We start from the raw sequence: 27,270 nt of genomic DNA, 5'->3' as shown, positions 1-27,270 counted from the left end.
TTATTCTTTCTCATGAGAAAGAAGGCAACCCAAGCAAGAGAAGTCAGGGGTATTTTAATTATATTTCACATTTATTCGGTTTGAATAAATGGGTACGTCGTCCCCTGAACAGAGAAAGACTCAGACGGACGCAAGTCCTTTTATTGACCCTCGCCCTCGAATCACCCACCAGGCTCTTTACTGGCCAGATACCACCCCCTGACTGCCTACGTCATGCCCTCCTCAATGGCTCCTTTACACATGTGTACAAGCCTCTAACCTTTTACCCAAGAGCTCTTATTAAAACCAGTTCTAACCAGTCACCTGACTTACAATCTGCTAAAGCTGGGTGGAAGGGGGAAGAAGAGGGACACTTTCTGTGGAAACAAAACTGCCCCCCCCTCCAGCCCTGTTACTTACAATCTGTATTTTTTGAGAAAAGAAACAATTGTCTAGCAGTGTCCAATTGTCTATAGCAGGAATATGAAAATACAGTGAGCAAGCATACTTTCCCGTCAGGCTCTTTTGTCCCTTGAAAATCAACCAAAAAAGTGTTTCAGAAGAAAATGGTAAAAATTTTACCTTCTTCCCTAAAGCTAATTTAAAAAAAATAATTTAAAAATTCCAAAGAATAACTCAAAATAATGTAATCAATTTGAAAATATCAAAAGTTTTCTAGATAATTTATGAATTAGTAAGGGACCGAATAAACATAAGCATATTTACTATTATTCAGATTTCCAGAAGGCCAGAAATCTAGGGTTCTTAGGTTGCTCTCCCAAAGGGATAGAGACTGGATCTGATTTCAATTATTTGGGAAATCTCAGATAAGGAAACTCCTTTTACCAATGTAGGCTGGCGCCTTTTCTTTACATAGGGTCACACAATAAGGGTATATGTTAGAGATGGAACATTAATCCAAGTCTTCCTGGCTCTTTAACTGTTATGCCATGGCTGCTTATCATGTGTGAAATAATCAAACCAACCAACCACAGACTCAATCCAGGGGCTTTTTGAGGTCCTTTGATTATTTAATGACAGGGCTCAAAAGGATCTGAAGAAGTAATCTAGAGCCAAGTGTAAAACTGGGGCCTATAACTCTCCAGCACAGATTGAACCAAATTAAAATGTAACTGAGAAATGTCTTAACAAAATAAATAAAAATAGATTACAACATAGAAAAGGTTAATTTGTCAACGTGCACCATGCAAGTCAATGTGCATGCAATGTGCATTTCTAACTGAGTGTGAGACCACTGAATCTAGACTATTTCCTGTGTTACTGTAGAAGAAAAACTCTAAAATGTACCTTTCTCCATGTACCTGATGCATAGGAAGTGCTGAATAAATGCTTATTGATTGACTGAGTGATTCACAATATACATCAATGAGCTATTCTGAACAAATGAGTAAGAATGAAGAAATGCTCTTCATTGCCACTGAGAACAAAAGAGGTAGCTGGCTTAAACTCCATTATAAATGTGAAGAATAAGACAAAACTATCTGATGGAGAGCAATTATACAATGGAGTGGGTCACTGAAGGATGTGGCAGAAGTTACTTTCATATCATAATCAGTTAATCAGTGAGAAGCATTTATTGAATGCTTATCATGTGCCAGGTACTGTGCTAAATGCTGGGGATACAAAGAAAAGTAAAAATTCAAAGTCCCTGTCTTCAATGAGATTATATTCTAATGGGGGAGACAACATATAACTAAAAAGGATAAAGAAGTACATATAATAAATGCAGAGTAGAAGGAAAGTAACCTTAGAGAAGAAGGCTCAGTTAGCTAGAGGGAGCTAGGAACACCTGTAGGAGGCCACATTTGAGCTGAGTCTTGAAAGAAGATAGGGGTGTCAAGAGTGGGAAGTGAGGAGCTACCACATTCCAGATAGAGGGAACAGTCAATGCAAAGGAACATGGAAATGAGATGAGAACTTGTGTGTGAAGAACTACAATGTAGAGTGCATGTAGGAAAGTTAAATGTGAGAATGCCTGAAATGTAGAAAGAGGCCAGAGAGTGAGGAGATTTCTTAATTGACAAATAGATAACTTTAGGAAAATTGCTTTGTCAGTTGTGTGGAGCATGGATTGAAGAGAGGAGAGACTTGAAGCAGGTAGACCAAATAGAAGGCCATTGTACATGTCTTGGTGAGAAGGTGAATTAGGGTGATGGCTCTGTGAGATGAAATGAGACACACAAGAGAGATGTGAAGGTAGAAATGACAAATTTGACACGCTTAGGATGTTTTAAATATGGTCTGATATACGTAATTCTCCTCTAGCCCTATCAGAAATGAAAAGAAAAAAATTCCAGAAATAAACCTATAAAACAGAAATTTCACTAGACAATCGATCAGCATGTGCTTATTAAGTGCCTACTATGTGCTAGGCACTTGGGACATAAATATGACAAATGAAACAATTTCTATACATTCTAATGCGAGGGAAAGAAAGGCAGGGAAGGAATAGGACAAATTATGGTAGAAGACAACAAGAGTGATATTTCTGTGGGGGAGATGGAGAGACTCGTCCCAAATCAGATCAAAACTGCAGACATCACACACTTAGGTTCAGGCTAAGGTCTTTGGCAAAACAGTTATAATGTATCACGTATATAAAATAAAAACTGAAGTTGATTTATAACTTCTTTTTTTCCCCTTTCATTTATTTATTTATTTAATATTTTAGTTTTCAGCATTAATTTTCACAAGAGTTTGAATTACAAATTTTCTCCCCATTTCCACCCACTCCCCTACTCCAAGATGGCATATATTCTGATTGCCCTGTTCCCCACTCAGCCCTCCCTTCTGTCACCCCACTCCCTCCATCCCTTTTCCCCTTACTTTCTTGTAGGGCAAGATAGATGTTTATGCCCCATTGCCTGTATATCTTATTTCCTAGTTGCATGCAAAAACTTTTTTTTTGAACATCTTCTTTTAAAACTTTGAGTTCCAAATTCTCTTCCCTCTTCCCTCCCCACCCACCCTCACTAAGAAGGCAAGCAATTCCACACAGGCCACATGTGTATTATTATGCAAAACCCTTCCACAATACTCATTTTGTGAAAGACTAACTATATTTTGTTCCTTCCTATCCCATGCCCCTTTGTCCAATTTTCTCCCTTGACCCTGTCCCTTTTCAAAAGTGTTTGCTTTTGATTACCTCCTCCCCCTATCTGCCCTCCCTTTTATTGCCTCCTGTTTTTTTTTTTATCTCCTTTCTCCTTCTTTCCTGTGGGGTAAGATACCCAATTGAGTGTGTATGTTATTCCCTCCTCAGGTCAAATCCGATGAGAGCAAGATTCACTCATTCCCCCTCACCTGCCCCCTCTTCCCTCCCAACAGAACTGCTTTTTCTTGCCACTTTTATGCGAGATAATTTACCCCATTCTATCTCTCCCTTTCTCCCTCTCTCAATAGATTCCTCTCTCATCCCTTAATTTGATTTTATTTTTTTACATATCATGCCTTCATATTCAACTCACCCTGTGTCCTCTGTCTATGTACACACACACACACACACGCGCGCGCGCGCGCGCACACATATATTTATATGTGTATTCACTTCAGCTACCCTAATACTGAGGTGTCATGAATTAATTATACACATCATCTTTCCATGTAAGAATGTAAACAAAACAGTTCAACTTTAAGTCCCTTGTGATTTCTCTTTCTTGTTTACCTTTTCATTCTTCTCTTGATTCTTATGTTGGAAAGTCACATTTTCTATTCAGCTCTGGTCTTTTCCCTTAGAAAGCTTGAAAGTCCTCTATTTTATTGAAAGTCCACGCCTTGGAGCATGATACTCAGTTTTGCTGGGTAGGTGATTCTTGGTTTTAATCCTAGCTCCACTGACCTCCAGAATATCATATTCCAAGCCCTTCTATCCCTTAATGTAGAAGCTGCTAGATCCTGTGTTATCCTGATTGTGTTTCCATAATACTCAAATTGTTTCTTTCTGGCTGCTTGCAATATTTTCTCCTTGACCTGGAAATTCTGGAATTTGGCAAAAATCTTCCTAGGAGTTTTCTTTTTGGGATCATTTTCAGGAGGTGATTGGTGGATTCTTTCAATTTCTATTTTATTCTCTGGTTCTAGAATATCAGGGCTGTTTTCCTTGATAATTTCTTGAAAGATGATATCTAGGCTCTTTTTTTGATCATGGCTTTCAGGTAGTCCAATAATTTTTAAATTATGTCTCCTGGATCTATTTTCCAGGTCAGCGGTTTTTCCAGTGAGATATTTCACACTTTCTTCCATTTTTTCATTCCTTTGGTTCTGTTTTATAATATCTTGATTTCTCATAAAGTCACTAGCTTCTACTTGCTCCAATCTCATTTTTAAGGTAGTATTTTCTTCAGTGGACTTTTGGACCTCCTTTTCCATTTGGCTAATTCTGCCTTTCAAGGCATTCTCCTCCTCATTGACTTTTTGGAGCTCTTTTGCCATTTGAGTTAGTCTATTTTTTAAGGTGTTGTTTTCTTCAGTATTTTTTTGGGTCTCCTTTAGCAAGTCATTGACTTGTTTTTCATGGTTTTCTTGCATCATTTTCATTTCTCTTCCCAATTTTTCCTCTACTTCTCTTACTTGCTTTTCCAAATCCTTTTTGAGCTCTTCCATGGCCTGAGACCAGTTCATGTTTTTCTTGGAGGCTTTTGATGTAGGCTCTTTGACTTTGTTGACTTCTTCTGGCTGTATGTTTTGGTCTTCTTTGTCACCAAAGAAAGATTCCAAAGTCTGAGTCTGAATCTGAGTCCATTTTTGCTGCCTGGCCATGTTCCCAACTAACTACTTGACCCTTGAGTTTTACATCGGGGTATAACTGCTTGTGGAGTAGAGAGCACCTTGTTCCAAGCTTGAGGGGCTGCAATGTTTTTTTCACAGGTATTTCTACACAGCAAGCTCTGCCACACTAGCATTCCTCCTTCCCCAAGAACCGGCAACCTGGACTGGACTCAGATCTGAAGAAGACTCAGCTTCCAGCTCTGATCCGCCAATGAATTCCTCCCATCAGGTGGGCTGGGGGCCAGAAGCAAGTGCAGCTGTAGTTCAATAGCTGTATCACCTCCGCTGCCCCTGGGGTGGTGGCTGCACCAAGAACTCCTTTCACTCTGTCTCCCACAGCTTTTCTCACTAACCTTCTCTGTTGCTTTTGGTGTTTGTGGGTTGAGAAGTCTAGTAACTGCCACAGCTCACTGATTCAGGGTGCTAGGGACTGTTCCGCCTGGCTCCCAGTCTGGTTTGTCCAGACGCTGGGCTCTGCTCTGCTCCGCTGACAGCTCTGTGCACAATAGACCTTACCCCGCGACCATCCAGGCTGTCCTGGGCTGGAGCCCTCCTTCCTTCTGCTATTTCATGGGTTCTGCAGTTCTAGAATTCGTTCAGAGCCATTTTTATTGGTGTTTGGAGGGTCTTGGGGGAGAGCCCTAGGCAAGTCCCTGCTTTCCAGCCACCATCTAATTTATAAGTTCTTAATAGGCAATAAAAAGGAGATATGGACACTAATATCCTTTATAACTCTAAAACTATGATCCCATGAATGCTGGTCAGTTAATTCAGAAGATTGTGGAAGAACATTAGAATTAGAACATCACAGAATGATAGATGTACAGTTGAAAGAGACCCCAGGTCCCTTTAGTCCAACTCCCTAAGTTTACAGCTGAGGGCAAGAAGGGTTAAGTGACTTGCTGAAGTTAATAAAGATAGCATTAGCACAGCAAGGATTTAAAGTCAGGTCCTTGGACTCCAAATCTAGCACTCTCTGGTGCACCTTGCTATCTCCTACTACCACTATGCATATGTGACATGAGTTTCATGTGTCAGCTCTGACATTTTGTATTGACATGGGTAATTCGCTCAACCCCTCTGAACCTCAGTTCCCTTCTCTATAATGAGGGATAATGATACTTGTACTACTACATACCTTTACTGATTTGTTACAATGAAAGCACTATATTACTGTTAGTAATATCAATCACTGTTATTTGACTACCAGTTTTTCAAACTCTAGCATAATACAGGTTAATGCAACACTAAGCAATATCAAAAGTTTCAAAATAGAATAGCCCAGAATGATAAAATGAATCACCTCCAGAATTTAACATCTTTTGGAAAAGAGTTTTAAGTGGGGGGGTGGGTGGGGGTGGAGCCAAGATGGCACTGTGAAAGCAGGTCTCTCACAAATTCTGTCAGATACATCTGAAAAAGTGAATCAAGAGAGAGTTAGAAGCTACTAATAGACTGAGAGGGGGAGGAGCATGAGGCATGCGCAAGGGCATCAGACCAAAGCAACTGGAAACAGCAGAGGAATCTATATTATAATTTATAGATAAGTTGCTGATTTACAATGTGAGCTCTTTATGTAAATGAAATCACATGCCCAGACTTCCTCCCCACTCTCCTCCACAGGAACAACAGTATTTGGGGAGACAATGGGGCAAGTGTTCCAAAGCAATGCCATTGGTTACAGTTCCAAATTTGGTAATGATTTAGAAAACAATGAACAATTTACATTTTAGTTTCTATACATGGCCACGGCCTTTTATATAACACCTTCAAATATCAAGGCATCCAAATGCTGAGAGGTACCTATACTACCTCAGCAGAAAAATATAGAAGCAGTTCTTAGCAATTCTTATATATAAATGCTAAATAGAGGAAGAGATAAAATAAATAACCCAATCTTAGAAAAAGAAATTGAACAAGTCATCTATGAACTTCCTAAGAAAAAAATCCCCAAGACCACATGGATTCACAATTGAATTCTACCAAACATTTAAAGAACAATTAACTCCCGGCAGTTTTTGTTAAATAATGAGTTTTTGTTCTAAAAGCTTGGATCTTTGGGTTTATTATATACTACATTACTATGGTTATTTATTATAATGTAATGTATACCTAATCTATTCAGCTGATCCACCATTCTATTTCTTAGCCAGTACCAGATTGTTTTGATAATTATGACTTTATAATACAGTTTGAGATCTGATATGGCTAGACCATCTTCTTTTGCATTTTTTTTTACTATTCCCTTGATATTCTTGAGTTTTTGTTTTTCCAGATTAAATTTGTTAATATTTTTTCTAGCTCTATAAAATAATATTTTTACAGTCTGATTGGTATGGTACTGAATAAATAGATTTAATTTAGGTAGAATTGTCATTTTTATTATGTTGCCTTGGTCCACCCATGAGCAAATAATATTTTTGCAACTGTTTAGATCTGACATTATTTGTGTGAAAAGTGTTTTATAGTTGTGATTATATAGTTCCTGGGTTTGTCTTGGCAGGTAGACTCCCAAGTATTTTATATTGTTTATAGTTATTTTAAATAGAATTTCTTTTTCTATCTTTTGCTGCTGGACTTTGTTGGTAATATAAAGAAATACTGATGATTTGTATGGGTTTATTTTATATCCTGTGACTTTGCTAAAGCAATAATAAATAATTTATTTGAAATAAATTTATTTGAAATAAATAATTTCAAGTGGTTTTTTAGTTGATTATCTGGGGTTTTCTAAGTATACCATCCAAACATCTGGAAAAAGTTATAGTTTTGTTTCCTCATTGCCTATTCTAGTTCCTTTAATTCCTTTTTCTTTTCTTATTGCTATAGCTAACATTTCTAGTACAATATTAAATAATAGAGCTGATAATGGGCATCCTTGTTGCACTCCTGATTGTAATGAGAAGACTTCTAGCTTATCCCCTTTACAAGATAATGCTTGCTGATGGCTTTAGACAAATATTACTTATCATTTTAAGGTAAACTCTATTCTTATTTATTCTCTAGTGTTTTTAACAGGAATGGGTGCTGTATTTTGTCAAAGGCTTTTTCTGCATCTATTGAGATAATCATATGATTTCTATTGATATGGTCAATTGTGCTGATAGTTTACCTAATATAGAATCAGCCCTGCATTCCTGGTATAAATCCCAGCTGGTATTAGGGTATGATCCTTGTGATAGGTTGCTGTAATCTTTTTGCTAGTATTTTATGTAAAACTTTTTGCATCAATATTCATTATGGCAACTGGTCTATGATTTTCTTTCTCTGTTTTGGCTCTTCCTGGTTTAGGTATCAGCACCATATCTGTGCAGTAGAAGGGATTTGATAGGACTCCTTCACCCATTTCCCCAAATAGTTTATAAAGTATTGGAGTTAATTGTTCTTTAAATGTTTGGTAGAATTTACTTGTGAATCCATGTGGTCTTGGGGATTTTTTCTTAGGAAGTTCATAGATGACTTGTTCAATTTATTTTTCTAAGATTGGGTTATTTATTTTATCTCTTCCTCTATTTAGCACTTATACATAAGGCACTAATTAATATAAATGTATGAAGCACTGTCATTTCCTTTTCTTTGCAACCTCCTCCAAAACTAATTTTTGACACTGACAGTACAGTAAAGAAAGCCAGAAACAAACCTAAAAAGAGAAAGAAGACTAGGAAATAGAGGGTGGGAAAGATCAGAGTACAGAGAGTAAGAAAAGGAAACTTAAGACAGGGAATAGAGAGCAGAATTAAAGAGTGGGTAGCTGGGGCCGAGAAATAGTGAAGATTTGGAAATGGCCCTAGTGAAGTCAATATCAGATGACAAAGGATTCACTTAGGGTGACACTGAGTCACTGTGGTGGACATGAGTTTCTTCATCTCTAAAATGAGAGATATGTACTAGATGATTTGCAAGGTCCTTCCAAAATCCAATATTCTGTCATTCTAATTTTCATAGATAATGTAAAGGCAAATCTTCCCAGTTCTTGCCTCGATTACCCCTTACTCTGAATTAGTGGGGTCCAAGATGAAGAGGTTACATTGTGCTCACATGTAATCTTTAAAAATACTTTCCTTTTCTTCTCACCACTAAGTGCTTGTGTAGCTATGAATCACCTCCAGCAGAAGGAAAATATGATACATTGTGATCCCTTTTTCTTTGCCCTTGAGCAGTAATACTTTGAAGACATCATTAGTTAAAGTTCTAAAGAGGATTCAAAGACAGATGAAGTTGCAAAATAATACCATAAACAATAATGCTGTAGTGCATGAAAGCTGTCAACGAAATTCAAGCCCACTTTTTAATTTCACAGAAAAAACTGACCTTGAAAGATCATTGCTAATAGACAATGTGATTAAGTATATAACGAAAATGCAACAATAAAATCCCAAAGAGTTTCAATTCTTGATTAAGTTCTGTGAACCTCTGTGTATGTCACTAAATATAGTGGGGGTTGGAGTCCAGAGGAACTATGTGCTAGCCATATTTTTGCCAAGAGAAATGTGGAACTTTTTCTGCTCCACAGTTATTTCTGGCTGGGGATATTTAATCTAAAAGGCTCCTCCTACTAACTAACATTTCTCACACTACCATCTGCCACTTAAATTAACCTTCAGAGACTTTAGGGTTGGCCTTAAATAAGATAAAAAGGCTGACCAAACAAAAGACCACCTGGGGGAATTGTTGATTCCATACTTTCAGGGTAGTAGTCAGTTGACTAGCATTTATTAAGTACCCACTATGTTATGTGCCAGGCACTGTGCTAAGCACTGGTTATACAAAGAAAGGTTAAAACAAACTCAACAAGAGCAGCAGCAGCTTCTGCTGTTGAGGAGCTCTGAATCTAAATGGAGAAATAACATGCAAACAAGTATGTACAAACAAAATACACTGGGGGATGGTCTCAGAGGGAAGGCACTATAATTAAGCAGAACTGGGAAAAGTTTCTTTTTTATGTATAATAACTTTATTTTTAGTTTTCAACTTATATAATTTTAAAATTTTCTCTCCCTGCCTCCTTTCCCTCCTCCCCAAGACAGCATGCAATCTGATATAAGCTCTACATATACATTCCTGTGAAACATATTTTCACATTAGTCATGTTATATAGAAGAATTAGAATGAATGGGGGGAACCACGAGAAGGAAAAAAACAAAACAAAAAAAATAGTCTGCTTTGATCTGCATTCAGGCTCTGTATTTCTTTCCCTGGATATGGATGGCATTTTCCATCATGAGTCTTTTGGAATCATTTTAGGTCCTTGCATTGCTGAGAAAAGCTAAGTCTATCAAAGTCAGTTATTGCAAAATGTGGTTGTTACTATGTACAATGTTCTCCTGGTTCAGCTCACTTCATTCAGCATCAGTTCATATAAATCTTTCCAGGTTTTTCTGAAGTATGCCTGCTCATTATTTCTTATAGCACAATAGTATTCCATTACATTCATATACAACAACTTGTTCAGCCATTCCCTAATTGATGGGCATCCCCTCAATTTCCAGTTCTTGGCCACCACGGAAAGAGCTGCTATAAATATTTTTGTACATGTAGCTCCTTTTCCCATTTTTATGATGTCTTTGGGATACAGCCCTAGAAGTGGTATTGATGGGTCAAAAGGTATGCACATTTTTACAGCCCTTTGAGCATAGTTCCAAACTGCTTTCCAGAATGGCTGGATCAGTTCACAACTCCACCAACAATGCATTAGTGTTCCAATTTTCCCACATCTTTTCCAACATATATCATTTTCCTCTTTTGTCATGTTAGTCAATCTGATAGGTGTGATGTGGTAACTCAGAGTTTTTTTGATTTGCATTTTTTCTAATCGATAGTGATTTAGAGTATTTTTTCATATGATTATAGATATCTTTAATTTCTTCCACTGAAAACTGCCTGTTCATATCCTTTGACCATTTATCAATTGGGGAATGACTCGTATTCTTATAAATTTGACTCGACTATTTTAGAAGTGAGGCCTTTATCAGAGACACTGGTTGTAAAAATTCTTTCCTAATTTTCTGCTTCCCTCCTAATCTTGGTTGCATTGACTTTGTGCAAAAAGTTTTCAATTTAATGTAATCAAAATTATGCATTTTGCATTTCATGATGTTCTCTATCTCTTGTTCGGTCATAAATTCCTCCATTCTCCAAAAATCTAACAGATAAAACTATTCCTTGCTCCTCTAATTTGTTTATAGTATCAGCCTTTATACCTAAGTTGTGTACCCATTTGGACTTTATTTTGGTATATGACGTCAGATGTTCGTCTATGCCCAGTTTCTGCCATACTATTTTCCAGTTTTCCCAGAAGTTTTTGTCAAATAATGAGTTCTTATCCCAGAAGCTGGTGTCTTTGGGTTTATCAAACAGTAGATTACTATAGTTATTAACTACTATGTGTTGTGCACCTAACCTATTCCACTAATCTACCCCTCTATTTCTTAGCCAGTACCAAGTAGTTTTGATGACTGCTGCTTTATAATATAATTTAAGATCTGGTATGGCTAGGCCACTTTCCCTAGCATTTTTTTCATTAATTCCCTTGATATTCTGGACCTTTTGTTCTTCCAGATGAATTTTGTTATTATTTTTTCTAGCTATATAAAATAATGTTTTGGTAGTTTGATTGGTATGGCACTGAATAAGTAAATTAATTTAGGTAGAATTGTTATTTTTTATTATATGAGCTGGGCACACCCACAAGCAACTGATGTTTTTCCAGTTATTTATATCTGACTTTATTTGTGAGAAGAGTGCTGGGAAAAGTTTCTTGTAGAAGGTAGAATTTCAGCAGACATTTGAAAGAAGTCGGAGAAGCTAGGATATAGAGATGAGGAGAGCCTTCTAGAATAGATGACAAAATGTGAAAATACTAGGAGTTGGAAGATGGAGCATCATGTTCACTGAATCACAGAATATGTTGAGTGGAATAAAATGTAAGAAGACTGGAAAGGTAGGAAGGAGTCAGTTCTGAAGGGCTTTAAAAGCCAAATGGGGGATTTTATATTTGATCCTGGAGGTTAATAGGGAATTAGTTAATGGTAGCTTGGTGGAACTCTTGGGTAGAGGAATGGGCCTGGAGTTCGGAAGACCTGTGTTCAAATATAGCCTCAGATATTTATTTGCTGGGTGACTGTGGTCAAGTCACTTAATATTTCTCTACCTCAGTTTCCTTAAATACATGAATATACAAATGTATAAATAATATAAATAAAAAATAAATTTTAAAGAACCTCCCAAGGTTTTTCAGCATATAAAATAATATTTAAAGTGCATTATAAACCCTAAAGTGCTACATAAATTCTAGATATTATTATTGAATGGGGAGGGGGTGATATGGTTGGACCTGCATTTTCACTTTGGCAGCTGAATGGAGGATGGATTGGAAGAGGAAGAAACCCAGGCAGGGAGACTCACAAATGACCCTATTTGGGGTTTTCTTGGCAAAGATACTGGAGTGGTTTGCCATTTCCTTCTCCAGCTCATTTTACAGATGAAAATACAGAGGAAAACAGGGTTAAATGACTTGCCCAGGGTCACATGGCTAGTAAGTGTCTAAAACCAGATTTGAACTCAAGAAGATAAGACTTCCTGACTCCAGGCCTAGTACTCCATCAACTTTGCCATCTAGCTACTCCAGGGAGATGAACCAGTAGGCTACTAATACAGTACAGGCGTGAAGTGATAAAGGGCCTGATAATAGGGTGGTGGCAGTGTCAGAGGAGAGAAGGGATCATATTTGAGAGATTATGAAGCTAGGAATAATAGGGCTTTATAACTGATTAGATAGGGTACGCGTGACTGTTAACTGATTAGAGAAATTGACATAATAGGAGAGATAAGTGATAGGTTAGAGTTTTTCACACCTCTAGCATCTATTTTAGGAGGAGGAATATATTCATCCTGAGTCTCTTTTTCAGGCCTCTTGATCTTTCTCCAGACAATAGTGCAAATAAGGGGATAAAATGAGGAAAAATAGGAAGAGAGACATTTCACTGGTTTAGGTAATTCCCTGGGGGAATGACACTCAATCAATGCTGGTCCATACGTTCTCTGGAACTTAGAGTCTTGGAGAGTTGCATACAGCATGGAGAGGTTAAGTGATTTGCCCAGGGTTGTATAACTTGCGTTATGTCAAAGATGAACCTTGAACTTGAACTCAGGACTTCCTGGGTTCTTACACTAGCATTTTACATCATGCTGTCTTAATATTAACTATCTATATTCATTTGACTTCTGCCAACTAAAAAAGGAGATGGATTCACTCAACTTAATTTATGTAAGATTTTTAAAAATTATTATAACTACTGTTTTAGAGACAACTTGGAAAAGGCCTCTAATATTAAGGAAAAATCAGAAAAAGCCCATTGAGGAAAATAAGAAAATTATTTTTTTACTCCATGAGGATATGATCTTACTGATAATATATATCTTTTCTCTGAGTTAATAGATGTTTCAATCTTCTTTTGTTACTAGTATAATTTTTTTGAGAATGTGAATCAAAATTATATATGTGAGCCTAGCAATAAGCATATTTCCATAATTATATTGTATACATTATGATATTTTATTATCTTTTTCTTTAAATGTTAATTTCATTATCATGTCAACCTAGAGGCAATCAAATCCCCAGGAATTCATCAATGCAATTGAAGATTATTTTTCCTCCATTCTTCTTAGTACAAATGCTTATCTCTTTATCCTGAGTATCTTTAGAGACTTAAAGCACTTTCTACAACTGATTTAAATAAATTCTTTATTGCTAAATCAAATGAACTTTTCTTATTTATCATTTGTTATGAATTCTCTTCAGCATTTAATACTTTTTGCATACTGGCCAAAACTTTTTCTCCAGTTCTGGATCTCTCTTTCCCCTTTGTTTTCATGACATTGCTTTGTCATAGTGTTTTTTCCTACAGGTCTGACTCCTTTTTCTTTTGCAAGATCATTATCCCTGGCTATCCCCTAAGAGTAAATGTACCCTAGGGTTCTATTTTAGTCCCTCTCCTATTCTCTGTATTTTCTCAATGATTTTTATAAGTTCCCATTGATTCAACTATCAACTACTAAATCCCCATATTCAAGCATTCATCTCTCTCCTGCCCTGCATCAATAACTGCCTACCAGATTTACCGGATAATTCTCAAATTTAAAAATGTTATTTTCCCCCTAAACTTGCCCTTCTTTATAACTTCCCAGATTCTATGAAACATACCACCTTCTTGCAGTTACTCTTATTTATAAACTCAAAACAATCTTCCCTCTCCTCCATTATCCAATGAGTTGCTTGCTTGTGATAATTTTATCTCTTCGACATCTCTTGAATTCACATTATTCTTTCTACTTATACCAAAACCATCTTTCTGACTATTGTAATACCCTCTTAATTGGTCCCCCTGAATCTAGTCTATCTACCCCTTCTAATCTAACCTCCACACAGCAGATATATTGATATTCCCAAAGCATAGTTCTAATCATGCTACTCTCCTCCTACTCAAGAAGCTTTAATGACTTCCTATTACTACTATAATAAAATATAAATCTCTCCTCTGTTTGGCATTTAAAGCCCTTCACAATCTGGATCCAGCCTAATTTTCCAGGCTAATTATATATTATTCCCCCACCATTTCCCCATTATTCTGTGCTTTAGCCTACTTTCTCTTCCCTAAACAGAGTATTACATCTCCCACCCCAATGCCTTTGCACAGGCTGTTCCCATGCTTAGAATGTGTTCCCTCTGCATCTTGGCCTCTTGAAAACCTTTACTCCCTCCAGCTTTAGATCAAATGCAACCTCCTTCAAGAGGACCTTCCTGGTTCCCCTCCCCCCACTTTCCACCTTCAAGTGGTGGCGGTCAGGGCAGTCTTACTTTTGTCTTTGTAGTCTCAGTGCTCAGCACAGTATATGCAATAAAAGGTGCTTAATAATAGCTTGTTGATTGATTCCAGGGAATACAATATTTCAAAGGCTGTATTACCACTCTTTTACAAGTGCTTTTCACCAATTTTTAATGCATGGATTATTTACCTTCATTTTTTTATGCTGTATGGAAGGATATAAAGTATTCCCTAAATTTGTACTGTTTTGTCACTGGCTATCTTTAACTACTTAAAAAATAAAATGCTATCTTATTCTACCTCTTGAAATTCAATACATAGTTAATAGAACACTATTTAAAATGTTCATTTCTGAGGTTTGAGAAATCATGAAGTTGAAAGATGATCTCATTTGAGACAGCACTGAAAGGCTCTTGGGTAGTCAGAACACATGACTGGTTGGTTTATTGGCTGTCTGGACTCCTGCCCAATGATCTATCCTCTTGGGCAAGCCACATTTTTACTTACTGAGTGTAGTTAACTGAATAAAATCAATTTAAGAACTCGAAATTCACATAATGGATTTTCATTAATCTTAATGTTAACTTATGACAGGCAGTGTTTATAGTGGATAGAGAGCTTGTCTTGGACGACTTGGATTCAAGTCCTGCCTATGACATATACTACTTGTGTCTGTTAGTCAATAAGCATTTATGAAGAGCTTATTATGTGTTGGATTATTATGTGCTAAGGATTAGGGATAGAAACAAAGGTAAGCCACAGTTATTGTTCTCAAAGACCTCACATTCTAGTGGGTGAGACAACATGCAAAAAAATATGTAAATATCAAATATATACGATGTAAATGGAAGGCAACATCTAAAGGAAGGGATTAGAAGCCTAGGGGATTGGAAAAATTTGCCTACAGAAAGTGTAGTTTCTGAAGGTGTAGATTTGAACTGAGTGTCTTGAAGGGGAGCCAAAACTTGAAGGTAAAGAGGGAAAGTATTTCAGGCATGGGAGCCTGCAATGCAAATGGAATTGGGATATTAAGAATCATGTGTAAGGAAGAGCATGTAAGTAATATAGCTGGATCATATATTGAGTAGAGGGGAAGAAAGTATGAGAAGATCAGAAACATAGGAAGGGGCCAGGTTGTGAGGAGCTTTAAATGTCAAAGCCAGAATTTTATATTTGATCTTGAAGATAATAGGAAGTCATTATTAAGTATGTGTGTAGGTAAGAGGTGCACTTTAGGAAAACTATTCTGGCAACAGTAGAAAATAGACTGGAGTGGGAAAGTATTGAGTTCAGGAGAAAAATAAGAACACAATTGTAGAAAGCTAGGTGAGAGGTGATGAGGGCCTGGACTACAGTGGAAGCTGGACGTGTGCAGAGAAAGGGGGTACATGAGAGATGTTGTGGGAGCAAAAATAAAAAAAGTATGAAAACACACTGAAATGTGGGGTCTGTAAGTCAGGAGTCAAGGATGATGTGGAGAGAATGGGTGACTAGGAGGAGGGTGGTGACCTCAAAAAGAGTAGGGAAGTTGGGAAAAGGGGAGGAGTGGTAGAAAAAGATGAGCTCACTGGGAGTTTCTATATGAATGACATATTGAGAATTCCAGTGAAACCACAGGTCTAATACAAAAAGCCCACCAAAACAACAAATAATAAACAGACCGAGACCTTGTGTGTTATTTTGTTGTTGTTGCTGTTAATTCTATGACTATAGATGTAGAAAACTATAAAAAGCCTCCTTGTTCCCTTCTTACACTTTCATTAAGGATACCCTCCAGGTATATGTAGATCATTTTCATTATGATTTCAGAGAGAAAAGACAACTATTATCAATAACTAGTCTGGCCACTAGTTATTGAATTCCTTTTGATCACTTTTTCCTGAATATTAATGCCATCTGTGATTGTTTCCAGTTTTTTAGTATCTTCCCTTCTTTTAGATCTCTTGAAAATCAATCCTTCAACAACTTCAAAATTGTGTTGTCCCCAACATGGACTTCTTCTCATGGTGCTTGGTTGGATATAGCATATAGAGGGTGCTTGACTGAATGATACGTGATATAATATACCACATATCTTTCTATCTTTTACATAAGAAGAATATGAGATGTTTTATCAAATACTTGGCTAAAATCTAGATAATCAGTCAATCAATAAGTATTTGTTAGTAACTGCTATGATATAACAATTGTGAGAAGCACTTAAGATACCAAAAATAAAAAGGATTGTTGCCTTCGAGGAACTTATATTCAATAAGGATAGACAACATGTGTAATGGGCTTAGTGCGCCCGTGATTTCCTCATGATGTCAGGACAAAGTGAGGACCTCCAGAATGTTGGGTGGATCTACCTGGTAACGAACTTATGGGAAGAGACAGATAAGAGTCCTGCAAGATGGGAAGGCAAAGACGGATTGTAAGCTGAATCAACTGTCGTGAATGTTTAAGTTGATGATATCACCAATCCATTTGAGTGTTTGAATATTCCCAGTTGTTACCTCACAGTAGACATTTAACCAATGCTAGCTGAGTTAATCATTAATAAATATAAGACAAAATATAGCTGAGCTTTAGAAAGGCTTTGTATTTAATTTTATAAGAAACAGTATTTTAAAAATTGGAAAAATATAATGTGATACTATTAAAAATATGGGTTAGGTGATACTTATGCTAGTTGCACCAGTGATTCATGGGTCATATTAAAATTATTGTTGAGAGACAGCATAATACAGTAGAAGCAGTGCTTGACTTGGAGTTGGAATCCAGGCTACAACAATTACTAATTGTGTCACAATGGACAAATCACTTCGCTTCTCTGAAGTTCTGGTTTACTCATCTGTAAAATGGGGATGCTGTTTGGATTGAGGATTGTTGTGAGGAAATTGCTTTTTGCGTATGAAAGTATTATTTAAATGAATAATGAAGATGATGATATTTACCACATGATAAGTACATGAGTACATGGATATCAACTTAATCTTATTCAAAATGACAAGTTATTCATCATTTAAACAGGTTAAAGTTCAGCTTGACCTCTGGTGTGGCTTTCTGTGCCACTAATCACCTGAAGTTTTTTTTTCAAATGGCTTTCTCCACTGTTACTCAGAGCTAACATTCAACCATCACTTGGACACCAATATAATTGAATACTGACTTAAAAATATTTGAAAGAGAAGATGGGCCTGAAGATCCAACTGGGTCACCGTCAAGGAAAAGACTAGAATGAGTTCCGGTCCCTAAAACAAACCACACGTAGTACTCATAAACTGACCATACTAACTCTGAATGTTCTTCAGCAGTCATTTTTGTCAGGTAATCTTCCCAAAAGCCTACACACATGCACATGCACACACACACATATACATACATACATAAACACACACATCATTAGTGTTTTCATCAATCATTTCCATCTATTATGGAAATGATTTTGTCAGTACATGATCGCTACCCCTTGAAAGCTTCAGTAACAAATTCTGAGTAATTCAAAGAAACTATATATTTTTAAGTTCACATGAAATCTAGGATTAAGAACTCAGATAGCCTGGACTAGAAATCCCATAGTATATACTCAGACCAAAGTTGGCAGAACTAGGTAACTCGTTATTAAAAGTGACAGCTATCTAGTCTTCCAATTTCTGGTTGAAATTGAGAAAGGCAATAAATTGGAAAACAGAGTAGATTTCATTTTAGAACAATCAAACTAGGCTTCTATCTCTCTTCCAGTGATTAAGAACTATGAACACATTTAGAGAAAGGAAGTGTATGTAGTGAAATGGATAGAAACTCCAAACCCAATCATTTCCATAATCACCATGTAACTTCTGATTCAACATAAACATGACAACAGTAATCATGCCTCACCTTCAAATTATAATTGGATGCAATCAGTGGTAACATGTCCTTGTGTTAATAATGGTGAAGATGATTAGTTACATGTATATTCAAGCTTTGAGAGACAGCACTGTGTACTGGATAGAAAGCTGGCTTTGCAGCCATGAAGACCTGGGTTCAAGTCCTAACTCTCACACATACTGGTTGTGTGATGCTGATCAGGCAAATCAATCAATCAAAAAAATTTATTAAGCACCTACTATGTGCTAGGCATTATACTAAATACTAGGGAAACAAAAATAAAAACAATCCCTGACGTCAAAGAACTCACATTCTAATGGGGAAGATAACATATAAATAAATAAGTGCCTAACAAGAAAAGGTAAGATCTGAGCTGAGACATGAAGGAGGTCAGGGAAACTAAGACATTAAAACTGAAGTGAAAAAGAATTCCAGGCATGGAACTGAAATTGAAAAATGTTCCAAGTATGAAACCAGGAGATGAAGGGTTGTGTGTGAGGGATAGCAAACAGGCTAGTGTATCTGGATTACAGAGTGAATAAAGTGTAATAAGGCTAGGAAGTTATGCCAAATAGTTTATATTTGATCCTAGAAGTAACAGGGAGCCACTGGAATTTACTTAATAGGAAAGGTGACATGGGGAGACCTTTGCTTCCAGAAAATCACTTTTAAGTAATTTCCATATTGGAATAGGGAGACTTGGATCGGGATGATCAATGAGAAGGTTTTCGTAATAGTTCTGATAAAAGGTGATAAATCTCTGAACTAGGATGGAGGCTCTGTGAGTGAAGAGAATGGAACACATAAGAGGGGTTGTGAGGGTAGAAATGACAAGATTTGACAACTGATTGGACATATGGGGTGAGTATGAATGAGGAGTTAAGGATGACACTAAGGTTGCAAGCTTGAGTGACTGGGAGTATGACAAGAACCCCTCAGGAGTAATACAGAAGTGTGGAAGAGGGAAGGAAAATCTCTCAGTCCTGATCTGGATGAGTTTGAGATGTCTTTGGGACAAAGAGTTGGAGATTTCCAAGAGGGAGTTGGTGATGGGACTACAGCTCAGGAGAGAGACCAGGGCTGGATATCTAGATCTAGGAATTTTCTGCATAGAGATGATAAAACCATTCTACATAGCCCACCAGCCTACAGGTGGTTTGTTTTTAGGGACCAGAATATACACACACACAGTATATAAAAAGTATATATAATATGTGTGTGTGTGTGTGTGTGTGTATAAAAACATATAGATATAGGTATGTATACATCCACATATGTGGATATCTCTCTACACACACAGATATACGTGGATACATATAGATATACACACACATATATATCTATACATATTACATATAGTTTGTGTATGTATCTCTCTCTCTCTCTACATACACACACCCCATATATATGCACTAAACACTTAGTTCCTTAACCTACTTAATTTTCATAAGCTACTTCTCTACTCCACCTCAGCCACACACAAAGATGGTCATACCTCTGATCTGGTCATAGTCCATAAATATATCACCTCCATGTTAGAGAATTCCATAGAAAGTGGGATTTTAGTTGGGATTTAAATCTGACCATAATCTATTAGCTTTTTCCTCTGTTTTCTCCCAGATCCCCTCTCCTGCATTAACCCTGCTTTCCTCTTTTTCCCATCTTGACCTCTTGGTGAACCAAATTCAACTCAACACTGTCTTCTTCTCTCAGGTCTGTAGCTCACTTAATTATTTTGCTAATTGTGCTGTGTCTCAGCCCTGGATCATTCCTACCATCTGTCCCACTTTGCTCCTATACACATGCCTCTGAATGAAGGTGAAGAAAGTCATACAACCATTATGGTTGAGTCCACTATAAATTTATGGTACACAACTTCAACTGGGCCCTTGCTGCTGCTAGGCAATCCTATGATATCTCCCTCGTGAATGCACTATCCCATTCTCCATAATGACTCTTTAAAATCTTTTCATCTGTTCCCAAACTTCCCATGACATTATCCCTCTCAGCTGAGAACTTTACGTCCTATATTGCAAAAAAAATTGGGGCCATTTGCCATAAGCTCTCTCTTCTCCCCTCTTCCTCATCTGTCACTCAGGTGCCCTCTGCTACCATCTCTTCCTTCACCCCCATCTCACATGATGCAGTAGCCTTACTCCTTACCAAGACTAGCCCCTGTATCTGCTCAAGCAATCCCATTCCATCACATCTTTTCTAACAGTGATGACACAGTGCCCTCTGTGTCATCCTCATTATCACTTATTTTCAATCTCTCCCTGTCTATTGGCTCATTCCCTACTGTTTACAAACATTCCCACGTCTTCTCAAAAAACCTTACTTGATCCTTCCATCTCTGCTAACAATTGTCATATAGCTCTTCAGCCTTTGTAGCTAAATTCTCTGCAAAGGCCATCTATAATTGATGCATCCACTTTCCTCTCTCTTAATTATTTTCTTAAAAGCTTACGATCCAGCTTCTAACCTCATCAATCCACTGAAACTGCTCTCTCCAAAATTATGAATTTATTAATTGCCAAACCCAGTGGCATTTTTTTTCAATCAATTCTCCTTGACCTCTCTGCAGCCTTTGGCACTATTGGTCACACTCTTTTCTTTGATCTGGCCTCAGAAACTAGCTACATAACCCTAGTCAAGTCACTCTATTTGCCTTAGTTTCCTCATTGGTAAAATGGGGATAATAACTCTCTTTTGGCCAGATTATGGCCAGATCAGAGGTATGACCATCTTTGTGTGTGGCTGAGGTGGAGTAGAGAAGTAGCTCATGAGAATTAAGTAGGTTAAGGAACTAAGTGTTTAGTGCATATATATGGTGTGTGTGTGTGTGTGTGTGTGTGTGTGTGTATGTGTGTGTAGAGAGAGAGAGAGAGATATATACACAAAGTACTTAACTCTCAGGGCTGTGGGCATCAAATAGGATAATTGTAAAGTACTTAGCAAATTTACAATGCCTGGCACACAGTAAGCGTTATATGATGTTTGTTGTTGTTTTTATTATCTCTAGGTTTTCAGGATACTACTCTCTCCTGGTTCTTCTAACTATCCAACTGCTCCTTCTCAGTCCCCTATGCTGGATTCTCATTCAGATCACACCCTCTAACCACAGGTGTCCCACAGGGTTTTGTCTTGAGTTATCTTCTCTTCTCTCTATTCTTCTTCACTTGGTGATCTCCTCAGCTCCCATGTATTTAATTATCTGTTAGGCGATGATTCTCAAATCCACTTACACTGCTTGAAACTTCAATCTCACATCTCTAAGTGCCTTTCAGATATCTCAAGCTGGGTGTCCAGTACACATCTTAAACTCAGTATGTCCAAAACTGAACTCATTATCTTTCATTCTAAACCCTCCTTCACCTCCTACCTTCCCTATTACTCTAGAGGGAAACCACCTTCCCAGTCCCTCAGGTTTGCAACCTAGGAGTCATACTCGGCTCTTCACTATTTCTCACCTCCTATATACAATGTTACCAAGGCCTGTCAATTTTATCTTTGCATCATCTCTCAAATACATTTCCTTCTCACCTCTGACAGTACCACCACTCTGGTACAAGCTCTCATTAGCTTATACATGGACTACTGCAATAGCCTGCTATGTCTGATTTTCCTATAGCACTAACCATGTCACTACCTCACTTAGTAAACTTCAGTGGCTCCTTATCACATCCAGGATAAACAAAAATCCTCTATTTGGCATTCAAAGCCCTTTATAATTTAGCTTCCTCCTGCTTTTCCTGTCTTCTCATACCTTAGTCCCTGCCACATAATCTTTGGTACAGTGATACTGGCCTCCTTGCTACTCCATGAACAAGACATTCAGTCTCTCTGCTCTAGGCATTATCTTTGGCTGTCCTCTATGTCTGGAATGTTCTCCCTCCTCATCTCTAGTACTTGCCTTAACTGGCTTCCTTTAAATCCCAACTAAAATCCCACTTCCTACAGGAAATATTTCCCAATCCTTCTTAATTCTTAGTGTCTTTTCTTCATTATTTCCTATTCATCCTGTATAGATAGCTTATTTGTACATATTTGTTTGCTTGTTTTCTCTCCTATTAAACTGTGAGCTCGCTGAGGGCTGGGCCTGTCTTTTGCCTCTTTTTGTGTCCCCTGTGATTTGCACAGTGCCTGGAATATTTGTTGTTGTTCAGTTGTGTCCAACTCTTTGCAACCACATTTGGGTTTTTCTTGGCAAGTATACTGGAGTGGTTTGCAATTTCCCTCTCCAGCTCATTTTACAGTTGAGGACCTGAGGCAAACAGGGTTAAGACTTACCCTGGGTCACACAGCTAGTAAGCGACTGAGTCTAGATTTGAACTCGAGAAGATGTCTTCCTGATTCCAAAGCTCAGTCCTGCTCCACCTACATAGTAGGTACTTAATAAATATTTGTTGACTTACTAATAATTCAACCAATGGGAACGTGTGAGATCACCAAAGGAGGCAGTATAGAGGAAAAAGAAAAGAGGCCCTCGGGCACAGCCTTGGGGAGTAGATTAAGTTGGGTTGGCATGGAGGAGGTAACAAAAAGAAGACTGAGAAGGAATGGGCAGTCAGAACAGAAAAGAACCCAGAGAGATCAGTATCAGGAAAACTCAGAGCAGAGTGTATCTAGGAAGAGAGGGTAATTGCTAATAGCTAGCATTTATATAGTGCTTTAAAGATTGCAAAGCACTTTAAAAATAATACCTCATTTTATTCCTGCAACAACTCTTGTTGATAGGCGCTATTATTACATTCAATTTATGGATGAGGAAACTTGAAAAGAGGTTAAGTAATTTGTCCTGGGTCACACAGCTAAACATATGAGACTGAATTTGATTTCAGGTCACCTCTCCCCACTGTGCCACCTTGCTGTCTGGGAACAGTGTCAAATGCTGCAGGGAGGTCAAGAAGTATGAAGATTGAGGAAAGGTCATTAGATTTGGCAATTGGGCCATTAATGGACATTGAACCTCTCAGTGTGCCAATCTCATCAGCTCACATAGAGAAGGTACTAATTTGAACTGATTGAGTAAATTCCTCACTGGGAGCTCCCTATACAGATGAAAACACGGGTCCTATAAAAATAAAAAAAAAATGTTGTGAGAATGAGTGTGTGGAGACTGGTGCCCACAGCCTGCAATATAATATGATACAACAAACATTTATTAAAGTGCCTACAAAATTCCAGGTGCTGAGCTAGGGAAACAAATAAGAAAAAAGAAAGCCAGTGCTTGGTTTTAAGGTGTTTACAATTCAACAGGGAAGACAAAACACAAAAGAAAACTGAAAGTGGGTGGGGCATGATGACGGTAGAGTAGAACCCAAGTAGTGCAGCAGGTGGAAAATGAAGGGTTGCCTCGGATTCTGAGACCTCTTTAAATTTGGGCTTTAGGAAGAGGTTTTTGCTCTGACCTCCAGGCCTCCAATCAGAGGAACAGAAGCAACTGAAGTTACTGATGAGGTAGGAGTACCAAAGGGAAGCATCACATATCTCTGAAGAGCTTTTCCTAAGGGGGCACGATAATGGCTAATGGGATGTGTATTGTTATATGTGCCTAGGATTGGTAAATCAGACTCACTGCCATGGGTCTAGTGCTAAAACGAATAAACAAAAAGACCAGCCACAGGAACATTTTATATAAATTAGCTCACTGAACTAGGTAAAATTGCTAATTTCTATACTTCCTACATATCTTTGACTCAGGCTACCTTTGATTGATGTTACATGATAAATTGAAAATAATCAATAGAGGAAAGGAACTAGAATTAAGAGGAAATGGGAAATGCTTCCTGTAGAAGGTGGGATTTTAGCTGAGATTTGAAGGAAGCTAGGGAAGTCAGGAAGCAGATTTGAGGAGGGACAACATTCCAAGTATGGGGGAAAGCCAGTGAAAATGCCTGGAGTTGGGAGATGAAATGTCTAGCTCTAGGAAGGGCAAGGAGGACTGGACTGAAGGAGTCACTGGACTGAAGATTATGTGGTGGTATATAAAGTTTAAGAAGACCAGAAAAGTGGGGCTCCAGGGGACACGTTATGAAGGGCTTTGAATATCAAATGGAATTATTTTATATTTGATCTTGGAGGTGATAGGGAGCCCCTGAAGTTTACTGGGTAGTGAGGGTGACCTCATCAGAAAATATTTTTTTCTTTTGGAAGCTCTTTTTGACAGCTGAATAGAGGGTAGATTGGAGTAGTGACACAGTTGTGGAAGAGAGACATCAGGCTATTGCAATAGTCCATGTATGAGGTACTGAGGACCTGCAAAAGGATGGTGGCAGTAGTAGAAAAGAGAAAGGGGTAGGATTAAAGAGATGTTATGAAGGTAAACTAGGGGTGGTGACAGTTAGTCTGAGTTAAGGTAATTTTGTTGCATTCACACACACCTTACATTCCTATTATGTTGCAAAGTATTAGACAGTTAATACCATAGGATTCAACAGTGGGTCATAGGTTAGAGAAAATTATAGCTGTCATAAAACTCACATGGATTTTGTTAAGTGGAAAAATTAATTTATTTATAAAGATTTGTGTTTATATTTTATTGACTTGCTGTCTTTAAGTCTATATTAGTTTTTGCTTTGACTTTTGCTGCAGGAATATGAAAGTGAAAAAATTGTTTATTCCAGTATTAATAAGTTTTGAAGCAATAAAGTTAGTATACTACTATATCTATTTGTAGATAAAATCTGCATTTCTCTTTCTGTTCATCTGCATGCCTAACTATAGTACATGATTAAAATCTAAATGTGACAAGGAATAGTTCCTGAAACACCAAAAAACCTTGGACTTAGATTCAATTCTCTGTCTGTAACTACAACTTCAATTATACCTTTAGTGAAGTCATGAATACATGCATTGCTCTCCTTTTTAGCATACATACTTGTAAGACTGATGAAAAAAACCAGGAAAGTGGAAAGGAAAAAAAAAGTAGGTCTAAGACTATAGCCAATAGGTGCTTGAGTATTAAGAAGTCATTCTATCACGGCAATATTTCTTACATCTGTCCCTGCCCCCCTTTTTTTTTCATTTCCACCATCACTATTCTAGGACCTAATAATCTTTTATCTGGAATACTGCAATATTCAGTCTCCTATCTGGTCTCTGCCTGTGCCAGTATTGTCCTTCTTCCAATCTAACGGCTTTCTACTGAATTAAGTTTAAACTCCTTAGGCTGACATTCAAACCCCTCTACAATTTGACATAATCTTTTTTTTTTTCTTTATCTTGTGCTATGTCCTTCAGTAAAATCTATATGCCAAGCAAACTGGACTTTTGCTATTCCTTATACAAGTCTTATGCTTTATCCTTATGCTTAGATTCTTTGTGCCATTTTCTTAATAAAGAATATTGTTTTCTCTCTTGTTTCTAAGTCTGCCTGTTGAAAGCTTTTATAATTCTTCAAAACCTAGCTCAAATGTTACCTTTTACGCTAAGATCTAGGATTTCCTTCCAAGTACCTTAATAACACTTTATTTGTCCCTCTCTTATAACCTTAAGATTGTTCCATTATAGTTACTCGTGTGTGTGTGTGTGTGCGTGTGTGTGTGTGTGTGTATGTGTCCTTATCTCCCCTACCCAACCGGAAGCTACTTGAAGGAAGAAAAAATGTTGTCTTAATTTATGTGTTTCTGCCAGAACCTACAACAATAACCTGTATGCACACAGTAGGTGCTAAATGAATTTTTACTGCACTGTTCCAAAAAAGGTACTTTTACATGGGGAGAACTTGCTTTCCTTGTTATACATAATAACAATGATAACAGGCTCATAGTTTAAGAGCTGGAAAGGAACTCTGATCATCTAGTCTAATCCTTTTATTTAATTCATGAAGAAATTGAGGACTAGAGAAGTAAAGTGACTTGCCCAAGGTCACTTTGCCAGTGAGGGACAAAAACAGGATTTGAACCTTGGTCTTCTGATTCTAAATCCAATGCTCTTTCAGGATCAGGTTGAAATAATTTATTTTTCAGACATTTTTCTACAAAGGTACTGCAATAGTCTCTAACTTCTTCCTCTGTTATTTTTCTTAAGTATAAATATTCATTTTTAATCTTCAAGAGAAAAAGCCATTCAATACTTACATTGACAGAAAAAGTATAAACAACAGAAACAAAACACTGATTTTCATTGGCTCTCTCATACCATGTCTTTTATAATTCTTTTTCATTACGTGCACAAATAAAATGCATTTTAGTTCACATTAAGACACATCTCCAATCTGAAGATTAAGAAGCTAATAAGGCAAGTTAGATTTTTGGGCACACTTTCTGGTTAGTCCCTTTTTCTCTTCTCGAAGAACCTGGTTCTTCCCTTACTGTTAAGTGAAATAACTTTAGTACAACAGGAGGAGAATGGAAGATAAATACGTCAGTGAAGCTTATTAAGTTAAAGGGATGACTGTGAAGTACTGAACAGCAGGAATGAAAGGGAACTGCTGTCAAGGTTGGAGGGCCTACCTCAGTTTTGACAGGAGAAGCAGGGCAGGGTGTAAGATAATGAAATCCTGGCTCAGATGATTAATTGATCTAGTCAGTGATGGATTCTACTTTGTAGTGACACTAATTAATATAGCAGAGTCTATGGATAGTGAGTGTCAGTTGATACTGAAGTAGAATTAAATTCCAGAATGCTGTCAGTGTCACCTTGGAACAGAGACCATATCCTGGAGGCCTTAACTCTTTCATTCCTAGAACTCCAGTTCAGGATACTTGACTATGTTGATAGGTGAGTATCTCCTCAGCCTCACTCCTTCATGTGGGACCTAAACATGTTTCATTTTACTCCTTATTCCCTAGCAACTTTCTTCCCAGCTTCATTCCTTCAGCAT

At 37.5% G+C, this 27,270-nt stretch overlaps 1 protein-coding gene across 4 annotated transcripts in view; it reads right to left on the bottom strand.

Annotated features, from left to right (window-relative positions):
• Nucleotides 1-27,270, bottom strand: part of GPHN (gephyrin) — an 885,721-nt gene that overhangs the window by 400,526 nt on the left and 457,925 nt on the right. The gene's annotated exons all lie outside the window — the stretch shown is intronic.

Source organism: Trichosurus vulpecula, chromosome 8, assembly GCF_011100635.1.
Source record: "Trichosurus vulpecula isolate mTriVul1 chromosome 8, mTriVul1.pri, whole genome shotgun sequence".
In the NCBI taxonomy this organism is placed as follows: Eukaryota; Metazoa; Chordata; class Mammalia; order Diprotodontia; family Phalangeridae; genus Trichosurus; species Trichosurus vulpecula.
The sequence above is the reverse complement of the archived record's forward strand: the minus strand, read 5'-3'. Positions and strand labels throughout refer to the sequence as shown.